This window comes from Oncorhynchus tshawytscha, linkage group LG02 (genome assembly GCF_018296145.1).
Source record: "Oncorhynchus tshawytscha isolate Ot180627B linkage group LG02, Otsh_v2.0, whole genome shotgun sequence".
Classification (NCBI taxonomy): Eukaryota; Metazoa; Chordata; class Actinopteri; order Salmoniformes; family Salmonidae; genus Oncorhynchus; species Oncorhynchus tshawytscha.
The window spans coordinates 38,107,687-38,127,855 of NC_056430.1; the positions used below are offsets into that span (position 1 = coordinate 38,107,687).

General features: G+C 40.7%; 1 protein-coding gene and 1 pseudogene across 2 annotated transcripts in view; one reads left to right on the plus strand and one right to left on the minus strand.

Moving 5' to 3' along the window:
• Positions 1-2,336: 2,336 nt before the first annotated feature.
• LOC112262789 lies at positions 2,337-8,260 on the minus strand (annotated as a pseudogene).
• Positions 8,261-16,140: 7,880 nt separating this feature from the next.
• The window catches only part of LOC112216190 (nck-associated protein 5-like), a 114,244-nt gene continuing 110,215 nt past the window's right edge, over positions 16,141-20,169 (plus strand). For both annotated transcript variants that reach the window (XM_024376009.2, XM_042298115.1), the window contains exon 1: positions 16,141-16,312. The gene's annotated coding sequence lies outside the window, so the exon portion shown is untranslated. The remainder of the gene's footprint in view (positions 16,313-20,169) is intronic.

The following is a 20,169-nucleotide window of genomic DNA, read 5'->3' on the forward strand; positions in this document are numbered from 1 at the left end:
CCTGTAGTATAGGCCAACTGAGAACACCTTAGTATTGCACATTAGGTAAAGGAGATGTGGTCATGTGACATGTTATGTCACATCCTCTTAGGGACTACATAATATTGTTGAGAGACTCGGAAACTAAAGCAGAGCTGATAATAGAATAAATGTCCCACTAAGATAAAAGAGGCAAATAAACTTAAAGATCTGGTAAAAGCTCATTAATATGCAGCCATAGGAGGGACTGCTGGGAGTTTTGACCAAGTGTTCTCGGAGAAACGATCGGTGTGCTTAGTGCAAACACAAATTTGGCCTCTGCCTCTTTCTTAATCCTTTTGTCCCAGTGTGACCACAACGCTTGAAAGACCGATGTGATGTCACTTCCTTTTTGAGTGTCCTCAGATTGACAGCATTTGCCAAGAACTTCATAACCCAACACTATATGACATGTGTTCCATTGGCCTTCTATTTGTAGCCTATTGGGAGAACTGCTGAGTGTAAAAATATTGTTTTAAGGCACTCATGTCTGTCTTTGAGCATGGAGTGGCTGGTCACCCCTTCTTTTCCGACCCGTACAAGGTCACTTCCACCCTTCCCACAGCTGCACGTGTACCCGTTCACTTCACCCCCAACAGTCAAAGCGTTGTGACACTGCAGTAAACCATTCCCTGGTATAAATAGCTCACACTAGCCAGGTTTCCATCCAACCTTGTTCTGAGAGTAAAGTACATGTTGGGTAAAAAATGTCATCCAGGCCTCTATATTGATATAATAACCATCATATCGAAGTAAACTTGAAGTCACGCAATGATGTTGTGTGGTCCTCCCGCTACGACTAATCTGGAAAGGATGCAATTTATTAGGCTACGAATGAAGTTATGATGAACTTCACAGGGTGGTGAAAGTTCAAGGTGATGAACTTGATGCTCCATTCCAATAAATATCAAGAGTCTTATTCTGATGACATGATCATTGACATATGGCTGTAATTTGACAAAAAATAATGTTATTTTTCCTATAATATCATGTAGTCTAGTGTTTCCCAACCAGGGGTACTTGGCCTATCCACAGGGGGTACATGAGAAGACTCATGAGACCATAGTAAAATGCACATAAGGAGGTACACTATATATACAAAAGTATGTGGACATCCCTTCAAATTAGTGGATTCTGCAATTTCAGCTACACCCATTGCTGACTTGCGTATAAAATCAATGCAAACTCTATAGACAAACATTGGTAGTAGAATGGCCTTAGTGAAGAGCTCAGTGACTTTCCAACAAGTTAGTTGGTCAAGTGTTTGCCCTGCTAGAGCTGCTCTGTCAACTGTAAGTGATGTTATTGTGAAGTGGAAACGTCTAGTCGCAACAACGACTCAGCCGCGAAGTGGTAGGCCACACAAGCTCATAGAACTGGACCGGCGAGTGCTGAATCGTGTAACAAATCGTCTGTCCTAGGTTGCAACACTCACTACCGAGTTCCAAGCTGCCTCTGGAAGCAATGTCAGCACAAGAACTGTTCGTTGGGAGCTTCATGAAATAGGTTTCCATGACCGAGCAGCCACACTCAGCTCGAGTGGTGTAAAGCTCGCGGCCAGTGGAAACATGTTCTCTGGAGTGATGAATTACCCTTCACCATCTGGCAGTCCAACTGACGAATCTGGGTTTGGCGGATGCCAGGAGAATGCTACCTGCCCGAATGCATAGTGCCAACTGTAAAGTGTGGTGGAGGAGGAATAATGGTCTGGGACTGTTTTTTATGGTTCAGGCCTCAGGCCCAGTGAAGGGAAATCTTAACGCTACAGCATACAGTGACAATCTAGACAATTCTGTGCTTCCAAGTTTGGGGAAGGCCCTTTCCTGTTTCAGCATGACATTGCCCCCATGCACAAAGCAAGGTCCATACAGAAATGGTTTGTCGAGATCGGTGTGGGATAACTTGGCTGGGCTGCACAGAGCCCTGATCTCAACCCCATCGAACACCTTTGGAACACTGACTGCGAGCCAGGCCTAATCGCCCAACTTCAGTTTCCGACTAATAATGCCCATTCATTCTTGCCACTGTAATCTCCTTCCATTCTTACGAAATCTTACGACTTTCACAAATTATTATCATAATACCAAATAAACCCATGAAAATGTGGAAAGGTTACAGGAGTGTTATAATAATGCGTAAGACTAAAAAGCATAAGGATCACTTTCAGATCATTAGCGTATTTATCAGTGGCTGTCCAGTAGTGTTGACAAAGTTAATCTTAATCTAGTGTTTGTTTTCCTCCCATAGCTCTATATATTTGTCCCTTATAATTCCTTTATCTCCCGCTTTCATTTGCATGCTGCACTTCTATCGCTCTCTCACTCTCCCTTTTTCCCCTGGAAAATCTCTTTAGCCTTCCCTGCTCCCTCAGTTGTGAGCTTGCTGTGAAACACCTTCATTTGGTACCCTTGTACACTCTGTTTGCTTCTCCTCTTCTCCCCCTTCTCTCCTCTGTTTCCACAGCACTGGGCTGGAGTTGTCTGGGTAGGCTGCCTGAGATCTACTGGCGGTTCTCCTCGAACCTGAGCACTACCTGCTACTCCACCCAATGGCTCACTCTTGGGCAGTTTCTTGTCTAGAAAAAAGACATATCAACATAGAGGACCACATAGAACAATTCTAGTATGTGTTGCTTATAGTTGAGTGGCAACGGTATAAACAAGGTGATTGATAGCTGCTCATATTACGTGTTTTATCACCCTCTTGTGGATATATAGGGACACTAAACCTTAGCAGTGTCATGATGAGGAGTAAACTATCCATGGCAGAAACAAATGCTCTGTCAAAGGAATTATGATTTGTTTTGGTTGATTTGTTTTGATGAGTTTTGTCTCCTAACATTGAGTATTTAACATAGAATATTGAAGTCCTCGAGAAAGAAGGCCACAGTATCATCTCCAGCCAATTTCATCCCATTTGAATTTGAAGACTGTTGTCAGCAGCTTAGCCCTGAACATCCTCGAAAAACCCAGCAGCAATGTAGACCTGCTACACACACATCACTGCACAAGCCTTTGGCCATTATCTCGCTTACTTGGGTGTGAGTTATACACACAGGAGCCTACCGTATACTCCACCGCTCTGTTAGCAGACTGATCGGACTTGTTGCCAGTGGTGTAAAGTACTTAAGGTAAAATACTTTAAAGTACTACTTAAGTAAAAAATATTTTAAAGTACTACGTAAGTAGTTTTTTGGGGTATCTGTACTTTAATATTTATATTTTTGACTACTACTTTTACTTCACTACATTCCTTAAGAAAATATTGTACTTTTTACTCCATACATTTTTCTTGAAACACAAAAGTACTCGTTACATTTTGAATGCTTAGCAGGACAGGAAAATAGTAAAATTCACGCACATATCAACCAAACATCCCTTCTGTCTCTGATCTGGCTGACTCACTAAACACACATGCTTTGTTTGTAAATGATGTCTGAGTGTTGGAGTGTCCCTGGCTTTTAGTAAATAAAGAAAAAAGAAAATGGTGCCATCTTGTTTCTTAATATAAGGATTTTTAAAAATTATTCATACTTTTACTTTTGATACTATATTTTAATGTTTTTTAACCCCTTTTTCTCCCCAATTTCGTGGTATCCAATTGTTAGTAGCTACTCTCTTGTCTCATCGCTACAACTCCCGTACGGGCTCGGGAGAGACGAAGGTTGAAAGTCTTGCGTCCTCCGATACACAACCCAACCAAGCCGCACTGCTTCTTAACACAGCACGCATCCAACCCGGAAGCCAGGCGCACCAATGTGTCAGAGGAAACACCGTGCACCTGGCAACCTTGGTTAGCGTGCACTGCGCCCGGCCCGCCACAGGAGTCGCTGGTGCGCGATGAGACAAGGATATCCCTACCGGCCAAGCCCTCCCTAACCCGGACGATGCTAGGCCAATTGTGCGTCGCCCCACGGACCTCCCGGTCATGGCCGGTTACGACAGAGCCTGGGCGCGAACCCAGAGTCTCTGGTGGCACAGCTAAGTATATTTTAAACCAAATACTTTTAGACTTTTACTCAAGTAGAATTTTACTGGGTGACTTTTACTTTTACTTAAGTCATTTTCAAGTATGACAGTTGGGTACTTTTTCCACTTTGTTGCACCCACAAGTTTCTGGAGCTCGCTCACCCAGGTTTTGGCTCATACAAAGGTCTCCTATCCAGAATAGAAAATAAAGTTGAGATATGAGCAGAAGGAACAGGGAAGATGTACTGCTAGAAAGGTATGAATGTCCTTCTCAAACATCTGTCTCAAACCTCTGCACAGTGGTATAGTGTAAATGCGGGATATATGCAACATTTGTGGTGAAAATTATTAACAGACGCTTAGCATTGTTGGAGAATTACTTCACTACAAATGAGTGGAAAAAGTGAGAGGAAAGGTGGAGAGATGGAGAGATTAACAGGGAAAAGATGGGAGTCATTATGCAGGAAGGAGAAGGGCTGGAGAGGAGGATTGTGGGGGAGACAGAGCATTTGAAAGGGAGAGGGAGATGTTATCATCTAAGATGTTCATACTGTGCTGGTGATGTCATAGACCACTATGGCTGCCTGGGCTCCTCTGTAGCACGTAGGTGCTAGGCTGTGGTAGAGCTCCTGACCAGCCGTCCCAGATCTCAAACTTCCCCATGGCACTGTCCACACTCACCATCTGAGTCAGAAAGGCAGCTGAGGAAAGAAGAGAACATGGCAGTTAGCCTAGAAAATAGGAATGAGAGGAGGAGATTACAGGTACATAGATTGAGAGAAAAGAATACAGATTCAAAAGAAGGATAAAGAGAGAAAGTGTGCAAAATGTAAACAAGTCTCTGTGAAAAGGGGAATAATGTGGACAGATAGGAGGAAGTCAGATGACCAGATGTACAGTGCCTTGCAAAAGTGTGTTTTTTCTATTTTGTTGCATTACAACCTGTAATTTAAATGGATTTTTATTTGGATTGAGTGTAATGGACATACACAAAATAGTCCAAATTGGTGAAGTGAAATTAAAAAGATAACTTGTTAAATATATATATATATATATTTTAAAAAAAATAGTGCGTGCATACAGTTGAAGTCGGAAGTTTACATACACCTTAGCCAAATACATTTAAACTCGGTTTTTCACAATTCCTGACATTTAATCCTAGCAAAAATTACCTGTTTTAGGTCAGTTACTATCACCACTTTCTTTTAAGAATGTGAAATGTCAGAATAATAGTAGAGAGAATGATTTATTTCAGCTTTTATTTATTTCATCACATTCCCAGTGGGTCAGAAGTTTACATACACTCAATTAGTATTTGGTAGCATTGCTTTTAAATTGTTTAACTTGGGTCAAATGTTTTGGGTAGCCTTCCACAAGCTTCCCACAATAAGTTGGGTGAATTTTGGCCCATTCCTCCTGACAGAGCTGTGGTAACTGAGTCAGGTTTGTATGCCTCCTTGTTCGCACACGCTTTTTCAGTTCTGCCCACAAATTTTCTATAGGATTGAGGTTAGGGCTTTGTGATGACCACTCCAATACCTTGACTTTGCTGTCCTTAAGCCATTTTGCCACAACTTTGGAAGTATGCTTGGGGTCATTGTCCATTTGGAAGACCCATTTAACTTCCTGACTAATGTCTTGAGATGTTGCTTCAATATATCCACATCATTTTTCTTCCTCGTGATGCCATCTATTTTGTGCAGTGCACCAGTCCCTCCTGCAATAAAGCACTCCCACAACATGATGCTGCCACCCCGTGCTTCACGGTTGGGATTGTGTTCTTCGGCTTGCAAGCCTCCCCCTTTTTCCTCCAATGATAACGATAGTCATTATGGCCAAACAGTTCTATTTTTGTTTCATCAGACCAGAGGACATTTCTCCAAAAAGTACGATATTTGTCCCCATGTGTAGTTGCAAACCGTAGTTTGGCTTTTTTATGGCAGTTTTGGAGCAGTGGCTTCTTCTTTGCTGAGCAAACATTCAGGTTATGGTGATATAGGACTCGTTTTACTGTGGATATAGATACTTTTGTACCTGTTTCCTCCAGCATCTTCACAAGGTCCTTTGCTGTTGTTCTGGGATTGAGTTGCACTTTTTGCACCAAAGTCTGTTCATCTCTAGGACACAGAACGCGTCTTCTTCCTGAGCGATATGACGGCTGCGTGGTCCTGTGGTGTTTATACTTGCGTACTATTGTTTGTACAGATGACCGTGGTACCTTCAGACATTTGGAAATTGCTCCCAAGGATGAACCAGACTTGTGGAGGTCTACAATTGTTTTTCTGAGGTCATGGCTGATTTCTTTTCATTTTCCCATGATGTCAAGCAAAGAGGCACTGAGTTTGAAGGTAAGCCTTGAAATACATCCACAGGTCCACCTCCAATTGACTCAAATTATGTCAATTAGCCTATCATAAGCTTCTAAAGCCATGACGTAATTTTCTGGAATTTTCGAAGCTGTTTTAAAGGCACAGTCAACTTAGTGTATGTAAACTTCTGACCCACTGAAATTGTGATACAGGGAATTATAAGTGAAATAATCAGTCTGTAAACAATTGTTGGAAAAATTACTTGTGTCATGCACCAAGTAGATGTCCTAACCGACTTGCCAAAACGATCGTTTGTTAACAAGAAATTTGTGGAGTGGTTGAAAAATGAGTTTTAATGACTCCAGCCTAAGTGTATGTAAACTTCTGACTTCAACTGCATGTATTCACCCCCTTTGCTATGAAGCCCCTAAATAAGATCTAGTGCAACCAATTACCTTCAGAAGTCACATAATTTGTTAAATAAAGTCCACCTGTGTGCAATCGAAGTGTCGCATGATCTGTCACATGATCTCAGTATATATACACCTGTTCTGAAAGGCCCCAGAGTCTGCAACACCACTAAGCAAGGGGCACCACCAAGCAAGAGGCACTATGAAGACCAAGGAGCTCTCCAAACAGGTTAGGGACAAAGTTGTGGAGAAGTACAGATCAAGGTTGGGTTCTAAAAAAATATTTCAAACTTTGAACATTCCACAGAGCACCATTAAATCCATTATTCAAAAATGGAAAGAATATGGCACCACAACAAACCTGCCAAGAGAGGGCTGCCCACCAAAACTCAAGGACCAGGCAAGGAGGGCATTAATCAGAGAGGCAACAAAGAGACCAAAGATAACCTTGAATAAGCTGCAAAGCTCCACAGCGGAGGTTGGAGTATCTGTCCATAGGACCACTTTAAGCCGTACACTCCACAGAGCTGGGCTTTATGGAAGAGGGGTCAGAAAAAAAATAAGAAAACATGTTTGGTGTTCGCCAAAGGCATGTGGGTGACTCCCCAAACATATGGAAGAAAGTACTCTGGTAAGATGAGACTAAAATTGCGCTTTTTGGCCATCAAGGAAAATGCTATGTCTGGTGCAAACCCAACACCTCTCATCACCCCAAGAACAACATCCCCACAGTGAAGCATGGTGGTGGCAGCATCATGCTGTGGGGATGTTTTTTATCGGCAGGGACTGGGAAACTGGTCAGAATGATGGATGGTGCTAAATACAGAGAAATTATTGAGGGATACCTGCTTCAGTTTTCCAGAGATTTGAGACTCTGACCGAGGTTCACCTTCCAGCAGGACAATGACTCTAAGCATATTGCGAAAGCAACTATCGAGTGGTTTAAGGGGAAACATTTAAATGTCTTGGAATGGCAGTCAAAGCCCAGACCTCAATCCAATTGAGAATCTGTGGTATGACTTAAAGATTGCTGTACACCAGAGGAACCCATCCAACTTGAAGGAGCTGGGGAAAAAATCCCAGTGGCTAGATGTGCAAAGCTTGTGACCTCGAAGGGACTTGCAGCTGTAATTGCTGCAAAAAGTGTCTCTACAAAGTATTGACTTGGGGGTGGGGGGGGTGAATAGTTATGCACTCTCAAGTTCTGTTTTTTTGTCTTGTTTGTTTCACAAGAAAAAATATTTTGCATCTTCAAAGTTGTAGGGATGAAGTGTAAATGAAATGACACAAACCCCCCAAAAATCCATTAATTCCAGGTTGTAAGGCAACAAAATAGGAAAAATGCCAAGGGAGGTGAATACTGTATTGAATTGTAATGTGTGGTTGGTACTCTACCCCCAATGGTGCTCTCCCTGAAGTCCCGGTACTGGGCTTTGACAAACTGTAGCAGCAGGCTGGACTTCCCCACTGATGTCTCCCCCAGGAAAACCAATTTAAACTGGATCAATTTACTGGATTGGGGCTGCCCACTGGGTCTTGTTCTATACCCTGCCATTGGGGCTGTGTGTTCGTGAGGGGGTTTGGAGGTTTGGAGGTTATTCTGGACATTGAGGGTGGGGGAACAGGGGAAAAGGGGGTTCAAGTGACAGCTGGGGAGAGGAGGATGGGGGAGCAGAGGAGGGGGAGAGAGAGGTACCCCTCTCAAGGACAATAGGACCCGTCTGTCAGATGAAAAATGGAAATCTACAAGACAAAAAAATACAGAAAACAACAGATGTAGGCCTATGCCAGGATCTAGACTTTTATCATAATGGCAACCTGTCACACAATCACCCGTGAAACCAATGTGAATCCAAATATATCTCCACGTTTGCATGCTGCTGTGTACAATACATTTTAATCTAGATCCAAAGCAAATAGCCACTAGTTAGAAAGCATTACTAGCCTGGGCTGCTTACTGAAACCTGATTTATATAAACATCTCTTATTTGTTAACCTACAACAAATAAGAGATGAACAACTGAACAATGAGAGAAAATCAAAATAATCAATAACATCAATAATTATGTGGGAAATGTAGAAGACAATAACTTTCAAAACAGGCTTCCATTTTCTGATCTTTCTCTGCAACACTGAGTTCATCAGTTAGGCCTAGGCTACCCCAGCCTGGCCTCAAAAACGAATTTACGTTTACTGTATATGGGTTGGTTGTTTAGCAACAAAACAACACGTTTCGGCAAAACAAGACGGGGTTGGCAGAGATTGTTGACAACATGTAAACTATATTTTGTATCCAATGTTTAAAACATAACTAACTACATTTGCACTAAATACATCGTTACAGTTATTAGTTAGCTAGCTAGCAATTGTTTTGCCATACTAGCATTGACATGAAATCAGTCAAAACACCTCAAAACAAAAAATGGTATCAAGAACAAGATGAAACTAGCAGAAACAAGCCACTTGGCAGGTCATCTAGGTTTTTAGCTATACACTTTCCATCACCATGAAGAAAAACAACGCACAATACAGTCCTAGATGACCTGCCTATGTACAATACAGTAACGCACATTTACTTTAAGTGGTTTGAAAGTATGGTAAATTAATAATTCACAAAAAGTGGTTGTTTTCCATGCAATTTGATCAAGAAAAGTCCTCAACTGGCAGCTTCATTAAATAGTACCTGCAAAACACCAGTCTCAACGTCAACAGTGAGGAGGCGATGCCAGGATGCTGGCCTTCATGGCAGAGTTCGTCTGTCCAGTGTCTGTGTTCTCTTGCCCATCTTAATCTTTTATTTTTATTGTGTCACGCCCTGACCACAGAGAGCCCTTGTTTCTCTATGGCATAGGAGGTCAGGGTGTGACTAGGGTATTCTAGTTTATAATTTATATGTTGTTTTCTAGTTTATGTTTCCTATGTTGGTGTTTTTGTATGATATCCAATTAGAGGCAGCTGGTAATCATTGTCTCTAATTGGGGATCATATTTAAGTAGATATTTTTCCACCTGTGTTTGTGGGATATTGTTTTGTGCATCACGTAGTCACGTTTAGTTGTTATAGATTTGGTTTTCTTTAAGTTTCTCTTTGAATTAAATATGTGGAACTCAACAGCCGCTGTGCCTTGGTTCTGTTCTTACGACAGCCGTGACATATTGGCCAGTCTGAGATAGGGCTTTTTCTTTGCAACTCTGCCAAGAAGGCCAGCATCAATTTGATGTTATTGTAAAGGACAAAAAAATTGCTTTTCTTTCAAAAACAAGGACATTTCTAAGTGACCTCGAACTTTTGAACGGTAGTGTATATCAAGCAAGTATTTTTATATTCCACAAGTATTATCAAATTAACTGTTTTGTACAGAAAATAATCACTCACATGCTGGTAAACACTCATACATTTGGTATTTTCACAAAAGTACTGCACTGGGCCTTTGCCAGTCCTGTTATAGCTGACTGGATATAGACGTCTTCAGCGCAAGCTGCTAATAACAATAATAAAAACACATTGCTATCAATACACTTGGCTACTCATTCATTACAGTGCCAGGGGAAGTATGGAGAAGCACTTTTTATGTTTTCTAATATTGTTGAGTAAAACAGTTTTGACTGTGCTGAATAAGAACATGGACATGAACTCACTCATAAAACATCAGCTTTTTGCTGTATTCGTTCAGTCTCTCTCTCGGCAAGGTTTTAAAAGTTATGAATCTCACATATGCTAGTATTAAACTTTGGGGTGGCGGGGGTTGTGGAAACTGTAGGCAGGGTGATTTATCCGATTGGCCAGTACAGTAGGCACGCTGTATTTAGCCACAGATCTCCCTCCCAGTCAACCGGGGAGGCAGAGTTTGTCCCCTCAGACAAATGAAATTGTTCAAAATCGGGACATTTTGTATACCCGGCGAGCAGGGCTTCTGAATCAAGTGCACTTACTGCCAACAGCGCAAGCCTTTAGCGTTGGCTTTTCTACAGAAATATTTGGTGATCGACTAGGAATGACTAGACCGGTGACCACTGACATAATGCCTATTTATTATAAATATTTAAAACCATTTAAGACTGCCGGTTGTGATACAGCCTGGAATCTAACCTGTGTCTGTAGTGACGGACTGCTTTGCCACCGGGGAGCCCCTATCTGAGCAGAATAGAATAGCTATCAACTCTTAATTGTATTATAAACGTTTGTCCTAAAATGCCAACACTTAACATGTAACTAAATTGTTAGAATAGAATATGCCTATATCTGTGCAGAATAGAATAGAAGAGCTAAGCAGAATAGAACTGAGCTGAGCAGAGGATATAATATAAAAGGCTAGATCTGAGCAGACTAGAATATCGTTCCTTTTTTATTTTTACATCAGTTGAAGCGAAACATTTAAGTACATTGTTTTTGTTATGATGTGGTAAGACAGTTGTAATAAATTACTTAATGCCTTAAATAGCTTTCTTCAAACATCAGGGGGTATATTTCAATAGTTGAAATTACCCATAAGTAACCATACATATAATTAACTATACATATAAATATGATTGATTTCACTTTAAATTATGGGCTTCAAAATTAATTGCTTCATGAATTTGATGGGGTCCTCATCTAATGCAATTTTTAAAACTTTCAATGTTGTTAACAGACCATGCCTTTAACAAATGAGTAACCATTACTCAACTCAAACCCTATCATCATCACTGGGTGATAAGACCATCTAACTTATATTAAAGGATTAGTTCACCTAGATTAAAAAAATACATCTTGGTTTCCTTACTCTCTAAGCAGTATATGGACAATGTAAGACAGCAACTCATGCTTTGATTTTGTTTAACTGGCCACTGTCTCCAAATGCTAACTTTTTAGCATTTGTGTCCAAAAACCAATGGGACTTCCCAACTCTATTTAACCAGAGTTTCTAAACCCAGAGGTGCCACATCGCTAGACTTCCAGGAATGCTTGCAAAACAGGCCATGCAGACCAGGCCAGGGTTTGGGGTTAGAGAAGTCAATGAGAGAAGAGAAAATGAATCCTTAGTTAATTTTCTCAAACTCTAAAGGCACAACCTACATTCTAGCCAATGTCTTGAACATCTTATTACTCCAACCTCCTGAAAGTGACAAACTGACACATTTTCATTTTCATCAAGAACAACATATCTAAGGAAAGCCTTTGATTTGACGTCCTGCATTAAATCAAGCTGACATGATTTACACAATGCAAAAATCTAATAATTTATTATTGAAATAAAATTGGTGCAATTTAAGGCCAAGTGGCAAACAATAATGCAGGCACTCTGGATGGGGGTGTGAGCATGAGGGTCTTTGTGTGTCTAAGTTGTTGTTCGTATGTATAAGTTTGTTTTTGGAATTACATTTTATTCTAATGGGGGAAAAAATATTATTTAAAAAATTACAAATAAAGATTTGACTGGGTCTTTGATTTAACTGTGGTACTAGTTCATAGGCTGAGGGGTCGATCGGGCTCACATGGGCTGATGTCTCATAGTGATTTTCTTGAAGGTCTATGTCCCCAGAGTTGGAAAATGTGTGATAACAGTTCAGCAATGGCAGCTTTCTCTGTTATCATTCTTTCTTTCATCCCTCCATGCCTCTGAAGCCTTTTTCTAACATGGCCGCCAAACTCAATGGGGTCTTATTGGATCAATTTCACATAACCATACTTGTATGAAATATATTTGTAGTATGCAAAATAATATGTTTATAGTGATGTAGCATACATTGCCAAATGAGCCAGGTGTGTCAGATATATAAAGATGTTACATTATTCTCAGAAATGTGGTAAGAATGTGCCCAAAAAGCTGCCAGAATCGCAGATTTCTGAAAATGTTACCAGGCATGTCAAATAAGAATAAATTATTATTTACATTTACGGCCTAGCAAGAAGCAAAAGGCCTCTTGTGGGGACTGGGACAAAAATGCACATCACGACAAAAAAGACACCACAACACTACATAAAGATAAATCTAAGACACAACATGGAAGCAACACAACATGATAACACAACATGGTAGCAACACAGCATGACAGCATAACATGGTAGCAGCACAACATGGCAGCAGGACAACATGGTAGCAGCACAAACATGGCACAAACAATGTTAAGCACAGACAACTGCACGAAGGACAAAATGGTAGAGCCAAAAACATATCACGCTAAGCAGAAATGAGTGTCCATGTCTTTGAATGTAGAGATAGAGAGAACTGTCCAGTTTGAGTGTTTTTTGTAGCTCGTTCCAGTCATTATCTGCAGCAAACTGAAAAGAGGAGCAACCCAGGAATGTGTATGTTTGAGGACCTTTACCAGAATGTGACTGGCAGAATGGATGCTGTATATGGCGGATGAGGGTTGCAGTAGGTATCTTAGTTCGGGTTTAGTGAGGCCTAAGAGGGTTTGATAAATAAGCATCAACCAGTGGGTCTTGCGCCATGTATGATGAGATGGCCAGTTTAGAGAGGAGTACAGAGTGCAGTGATGTGTCCTATAAGGAACACATCTGATGGCGGAATGGTAACGAACATCTTGCCGTCCGAGAGCACCCTTAACTGTTGATCTATAAATTATGTTTCCGTAATCTAGCACGGGTAGGATGATCCGAATCAGGTTTAACTTGTCAGATGGGGTGGGAGGAACGATTACTATGGAAGAAAACAAGTCTAGATTTAACCTTTGCATGCACCTTTGATATGTGCTGAGAGGACAGCGTACTGTCTAGCCATACTACTAGTCATAGTATGGCGACTACCTCAAGCTCAAAACCCTTTTAGGGTAAAACATATTGCAATTCCTATGCAATTTTACACATTTCTAGTCCTTTGTTATATGGAAACAGTTAACAGAATGACTTGGCATATCATGGCATATCATGTTAATCAGCTCACATCTATGACTTTTCACTTTTAGGGTACGTTCTCCTCACGTTCTCCTCACAATTCTGTGAATAATTGAAAATCTTTCCAATCTGGCACACCTGGCTCATTTAGTTGTGTATTCTACCTCACTATGTTGTAAGATATTATTGGGCATACAACAATATATAACATACAGGTATGGTCATGTGAAATTTATCCAAAAAGACCCCATTAAGTTGTTTGGCAGCCATATTGGAAAAAGGCTTTTTAATGCATGAATCCTGTGATTGCCCTGTATATACAAATATTTGTAAAACCCTGTTCTAGCTGTGTGTGTGCAATTTGATGGTTCTGTTACAATCCAAAAACATAGCTGCCCCACTACATGGAATTATATAGCTAAGCTAACAACATTCTAATGACAATGAGAAAATATGGGCTAATTTTAACAATAGTTGTAAGTGGTGCTTTTAAAGTTGATTATGCTACAGTATATATCATTTGAAAGTTAATCTCATGATCTTTCAGAACCACTTGTCAAACAACGTTTAAAATGTATCAAGGTTTCCTTTTTAAACTAATTTATACAGGTAATTCTGATATGTACCATATAGGTCAAAGGTCAAAGTTCTGTTGACCTGAACATTCCCGAAAATGTGTCTGATGGACAGCTGGGAATCTAAACTTCCAATGATATATAATTAAAGGGTATCAGTGTGCAATAACTTGTTGTATACTGACATTGTTCGTCATGGGGTATAATCCCTATTGGAAAAAAGTATGGGTTGGAGGGATGAAAGAAAGCATGATAACACAGAGAAAGTTGCCATTTCTGGGCTGTTATCACACATTTTCCAACTCTAAGGACATAGACCTTCAAGAAAATCACTATGAGACATTGTCACCCAAGTGAGCCCGACAACGAAAGTGTGGGGGTCTGGCCCATGGATTATATTTAACTTCAGATGCCCACCTTGCATATTTTTAAATAAACATATACAATGATGTCAGGACAGTGGAATGCAGTGTAGTAGCACAATACCCTAACTTCCTGAGGTCAGGTATTTTTAGGCCTCAGAGAGGAAGCCAGAATTCCTGTTTACGGATCCATGGGTCTCCCAGTGCTGTGTTCGAGAGGAGACATCTGTCCTACTTATGGAAATCACCATTATAAATATCAACCACTACTCACATTGGACACTGTGAGATCACCACTCTGTCTATCCCAGCCTTACTGTGATGCAAACCTGGATTCAAATATGATTTGAAATTATTTCAAATACTTTAGCTGTGCTTGATTGATCTTGCCTGTTGCAATGGAACCAATAGAAACATCTCAAAAGTGCAAACCCTGCTCACCTGGCACTCCAGGCAGGTTAAAACAACCGCTCAAAGCATTTGAAAGATCTCAAATAGTATTTGAACTGAGGTCTGCTGTGATGTTGGTGTGCCGGAGCCTGTTATTATTTCCCTTTTATGTCACAGGAGGGCGCCTTCTTCACAAAAACGGCTAGGTACCCTTTCAATAAAGGAGATAATTGCGTCTATGCTGGACCTGACGTTAACATTTATTGTGAAAGATAGAAGAGTATGGGGTGTTGAAGTACTATTGGGGCAGCCAATGTCTGTGTGGTACTCACATCTTATTTTGAAAACAAACGCAAACAAATCTCACTCCATTATTTTATTTGATTGTTTACTTGAGGTTTGTTAGACATGTATGGTGGGTAGTGGTTATTAGTGGTTATGCTGGAGATTATTAAAGGATGCAGGATGGGAAGGAGTATATGAGTGTATGGGAAAATGCTATTTCTGACTAGCCATAATAAAAAACCTTATCCCACCTCGTATATCTCCTCCATTTCCATCTCTCTCAAAGCAGTCAAGGAATTTGAGGAGATAGCAAACTCTAGGTCTATAATGTACATGAAATACAATTATGCATCTACATTAGAAGTTATATACATGCGCAGGGTCACCATACTCAATCTACTCACTTATAGTTGTCAAACGTATATAGAGTTAATGTGTCAGAAAGACGGGAATGGGGAAATTACCATGTAAAACACAAAATTACATGTTGGGTAAATTAATCTCGGTTACACAAGAACTAAAATCTCTCGCGCGTAATTGGTCAGTTGCTCCATTAAAGTTTACATAGATCTGTCCACGAGAGACTATGCGGAAATAAATCACTACATGACTGGAGCACAGGACTTTCTGAGCATTTACACCCATTGGATATAATCTAAAAAAATATGATTTTTTATCGTATATTATAGTATACTTTATTATGGTATGGTATTGTAGCCTACCTATAGTAGCTTGTATGCTGTATAGTAGGCTATAGTAGAGTGTATATAGAATAGTAGTCATTAATTTACTATAACAACATAATAGTACCACGGGATGTCTTGTACTTAATAAAATAATGGAGTAAGATTTGTTTGCGTTCGTTTTCAAAATAAGATGTGAGTACCACACAGACATTGGCTGCCCCAATGAGAGCGGGGAGTCGAGAGCAATTTAAAGCCATGACATCACATTTCATGACGACCGCATCCAAATGCGGAAAGACCTCGGTGCGGCTCTTATTTCAATCTGTCTCTGTTCGAGGAAAATAAGGAATGCAGCTTTTTTTTTAGACAATACGGAGTATCTCGATGTTTATTTTTAGACGTGCCGTATTTAACGTTGGTGCTGTATGACTGTCCGTTTATCTCCCTGTGAAGCACCATTTTTCTAGACTAGGTAAGTGAATGTTATATTCATCACCGTGTACCGAGGTACCGTTTGAGAAAAAAAATGCTTACTAGTAACGTTAGGGTGCTGGGATAAACCTTAGACTGGGTATTTAATGTGATGAAGAACGTTGCAAACAATGTATGAGGATGCCACAGAGATGTGTTTGTAGTAGCCTATTCATACTCCCATGTAGGCCTATTTGGCGGTGCCTGTGATACGTAAACAATGAATTATTATGTGACGTTCATGTCGCTGTATTAATTTAAACGTGAACAGGAAACCGGTTACTCGGGGAACATTTTTACACCCAGACGGTCATCACGATAATATACCACATTAAAATCTTGCCACGCATTGGACATCGCCTAATATTATTTTTTTCTATAGCAAAATACTTATTAAATACTATCTGACTAAAAACAACTCTATGGTGAAGGAAGTCTTATTGACATGTAAGTGGGAGTTTTGATGGGCTACAACACTATCATTAGTAAATAGTAGTTTGCTGTTATTGTCTTATTGTGTCATTATGGAACATGATACAAACTTGATACTTTTCGTAGGCTACAGAACAATGAAGGACAACATGGGTCAGATGGGGCGCAACATCTGCTCAAACTATCAGTCTTGATCCTCTGTAGTCTGTACTCTGAGGCATGTCACATTTGTAAGCCTGCAGTTAATTTATGCCTTAACTTGCACAGCTATGTCGAGAGAATGAATGCATTGTCATCAGCTTCTCAAGTGAAACCGACATGCACACATCTTGCAATCGTTTAGCATTATATTTCAGACTGATTGTTTGGTTTGGAAAGTACAGTAAATCTGGAGTAAATGGCTGCAATATATTCTGGACATTGGCTGCACCTGTTAATATAGTCAAATATTTTCTTGAGCCTATCTTGGTCCAAATGGGCCAGTAATGTGTGCCAGCAGCGCTGACTCCAAATGATTCGGACATCACCGCTCTCACAGTCGTGTCAGTAGGGCCGGCTCCTTGGTAAATTAGTCTAGCCAGCTGTAGGTGCCCAGGGGCCCTGACCTCCAGGGGGCCCTCATTGATTGTTAGTCACTCTTACTCATATATCATTAACAGGGCATAAATCATGGCAAAATATGTAGAATTGCAGGGGCCCCCAAAAGGCTAGAGCTGGCCCTGAGAGTCAGTCATCATGATGACTGCTACCTAGGTTGTAAATGTTAAACTAATAGCCTGATATCTTTGGTCAGTGCTAATGTGGTGAGTACATGGTTGTTTCTAAAAGTGTCTCAGTACATGATAGTGTGATATGCAAAGTATGTGTATGATACCTAGATGTATAGCATCAGTAAGCGTACTGCAAGCTGCTGCTTTCATCGGCGGGACACTAATACAGACGCCTATAAGAAATCCCGCTATGCCCTCAGACGGACCATCAAACAGGCAAAGCTTTAATAGAGGACTAAGATTGAATCCTACTACACCGGTTCTGATGCTCGTCGGATGTGGCAGGGCTTGCAAACTACTACGAACTATAAAGGGAAACCCAGCCGTGAGCTGCCCAGTGACGCAAGTGTACCAGGTGAGCTAAATGCCTTTTATGCTCGCTTCGAGGCAAGCAACACTAAAGCATGCATGAGAACACTAGCTGTTCCGGACGACTGTGTGATCATCATCTCTGTAGCTGATGTGAACAAGACCTTTCAACAGGTCAACATTCACAAAGCCGCAGGGCCAGACAGATTACCAAGACATGTACTCCGAGTGTGCACTGACCAACTGGCAAGTGTCTTCACTGACATTTTCAACCTGTCCCTGACCTAGTCTGTAATACCTATACTACCGTTCAAAAGTTTGGGGTCACTTAGAAATTTCCATGTTTTTGAAAGAAAATCACTTTTTTTTGCCAATATAACATCAAATTGATCAGAAATACAGTGTAGACATTGTTAATGTTGTAAATGACTATTGTAGCTGGAAACTCCAGATTTTTTAATGTCATATCTACATAGGCGTACAGAGGCCTATTATCCGCAACCATCACTCCTGTGTTCCAATGGCATGTTGTGTTAGCTAATCCAGGTTTATCATTTTAAAAGGCTAATTGATCATTAGAAAAACCTTTTGCAATTATGTGTGAAAACTGTGGTGATGATTAAAGAAGCAATAAAACTGGTCTTCTTTAGACTAGTTGAGTATCTGGAGCATCAGTATTTGTGGCTTTGATAACAGGCTCAAAATGGCCAGAAACAAATAACTTTCTTCTGAAACTCGTCAGTCTATTCTTGTTCTGAGAAATGAAGGCTATTCCATGCTAGAAAGGGCCAAGAAACTGAAGATCTTGTACAACACTGTGCACTACTCCCTTCACAGAACAGCGCAAACTGCCTCAAACCAGAATGGAAAGAGGAGTGGGAGGTCCTGGTGCACAACTGAGCAAGAGGACAAGTACATTAGAGTATCTAGTTTGAGAAACAGATGGCTCACAAGTCCTCAACTGGCAGCATCATTAAATAGTACCCGCAAAACACTAGTCTCAACGTCAACAGTGAAGAGGCGACTCCGGGATGCTGGCCTTCATGGCAGAGTTGCAAAGAAAAGACATATCTCAGACTGGCCAATAAAAATAAAAGATTAAGATGGGCAAAAGAACAGACATGGGACAGAGGAAGATTGGAAAAAGTGTTATGGACAGACAAATCTAAGTTTGAGGTGTTCGGAACACAAAGAAGAACATTCGTGAGACGCAGAAAAAATGAAAAGATGCTGGAGGAGTGCTTGACGCCATCTGTCAAGCATGGTGAGGCAATGTGATGGTCTGGGGGTGCTTTGGTGGTGAAGTGGGAGATTTGTACAGGGTAAAAGGGATCTTGAAGAAGGCTATCACTCCATTTTGCAACGCCATGCCATACCCTGTGGACGGCGCTTAATTGGAGCCAATTTCCTCCTACAACAGGACAATGACCCAAAGCACAGCTCCAAACTATGCAATAACTATTTAGGGAAGAAGCAGTCTGCTGGTATTCTGTCTATAATGGAGTGGCCAGCACAGTTACCGGATCTCAACCCTATTGAGCTGTTGTGGGAATAGCTAGACCGTATGGTATGTAAGAAGTGCCAATCCAACTTGTGGGAGGTGCTTCAGAAAGCAGGGGGTGAAATCGCTTCAGATTACCTCCACAAATTGACAACTAGAATGCCAAAGGTCTGCAAGGTTGTAATTGCTGCAAATTGAAGATTCTTTGACGAAGGCAAAGTTTGAAGGACACAATTATTATTTCAATAAAAAAATCATTATTTATAATCTTGTCAACGTCTTGATTATATTTCCTATTCATTTTGCAAATAATTTCATGTATGTTTTCATGGAAAACAAGGACATTTCTAAGTGACCCCAAACTTTTGAACGGTTGTGTATATACTAGGTGGTGTCAGAGGAATGCCCTAAAAATTGTCAGAGACTCCAGTCACCCAAGTCATAGGCAGTTCTCTCTGCTACCGCATGGTAATCGGTACCGGAGTGCCAAGTCTAGGTCCAAAAGGCTCCTTAGCAGCATCTACCCCCATGCCATAAGACTGCTGAATAATTAATCAAATGGCCACCCGGACAATTTATTGACCCCCCCTTGTTTTTACACTGCTGCTACTCACTGTTTATTATCTATGCATAGTCACTTTACCCTTACAGACATGTACACATTACCTCGACTAACCTGTACCCCCGCACATTGACTCGGTACCGCTTGTATATAGGCTCGTTATTGTTATTTTATTGTGTTACTATTTTATTTAGTAAATATTTTTCTTAACTCTATTTCATAAACTGCATTGTTGGTTAAGGGCTTGTAAGTACGGATTTCACGGTAAGGTCTACACCTGTTGT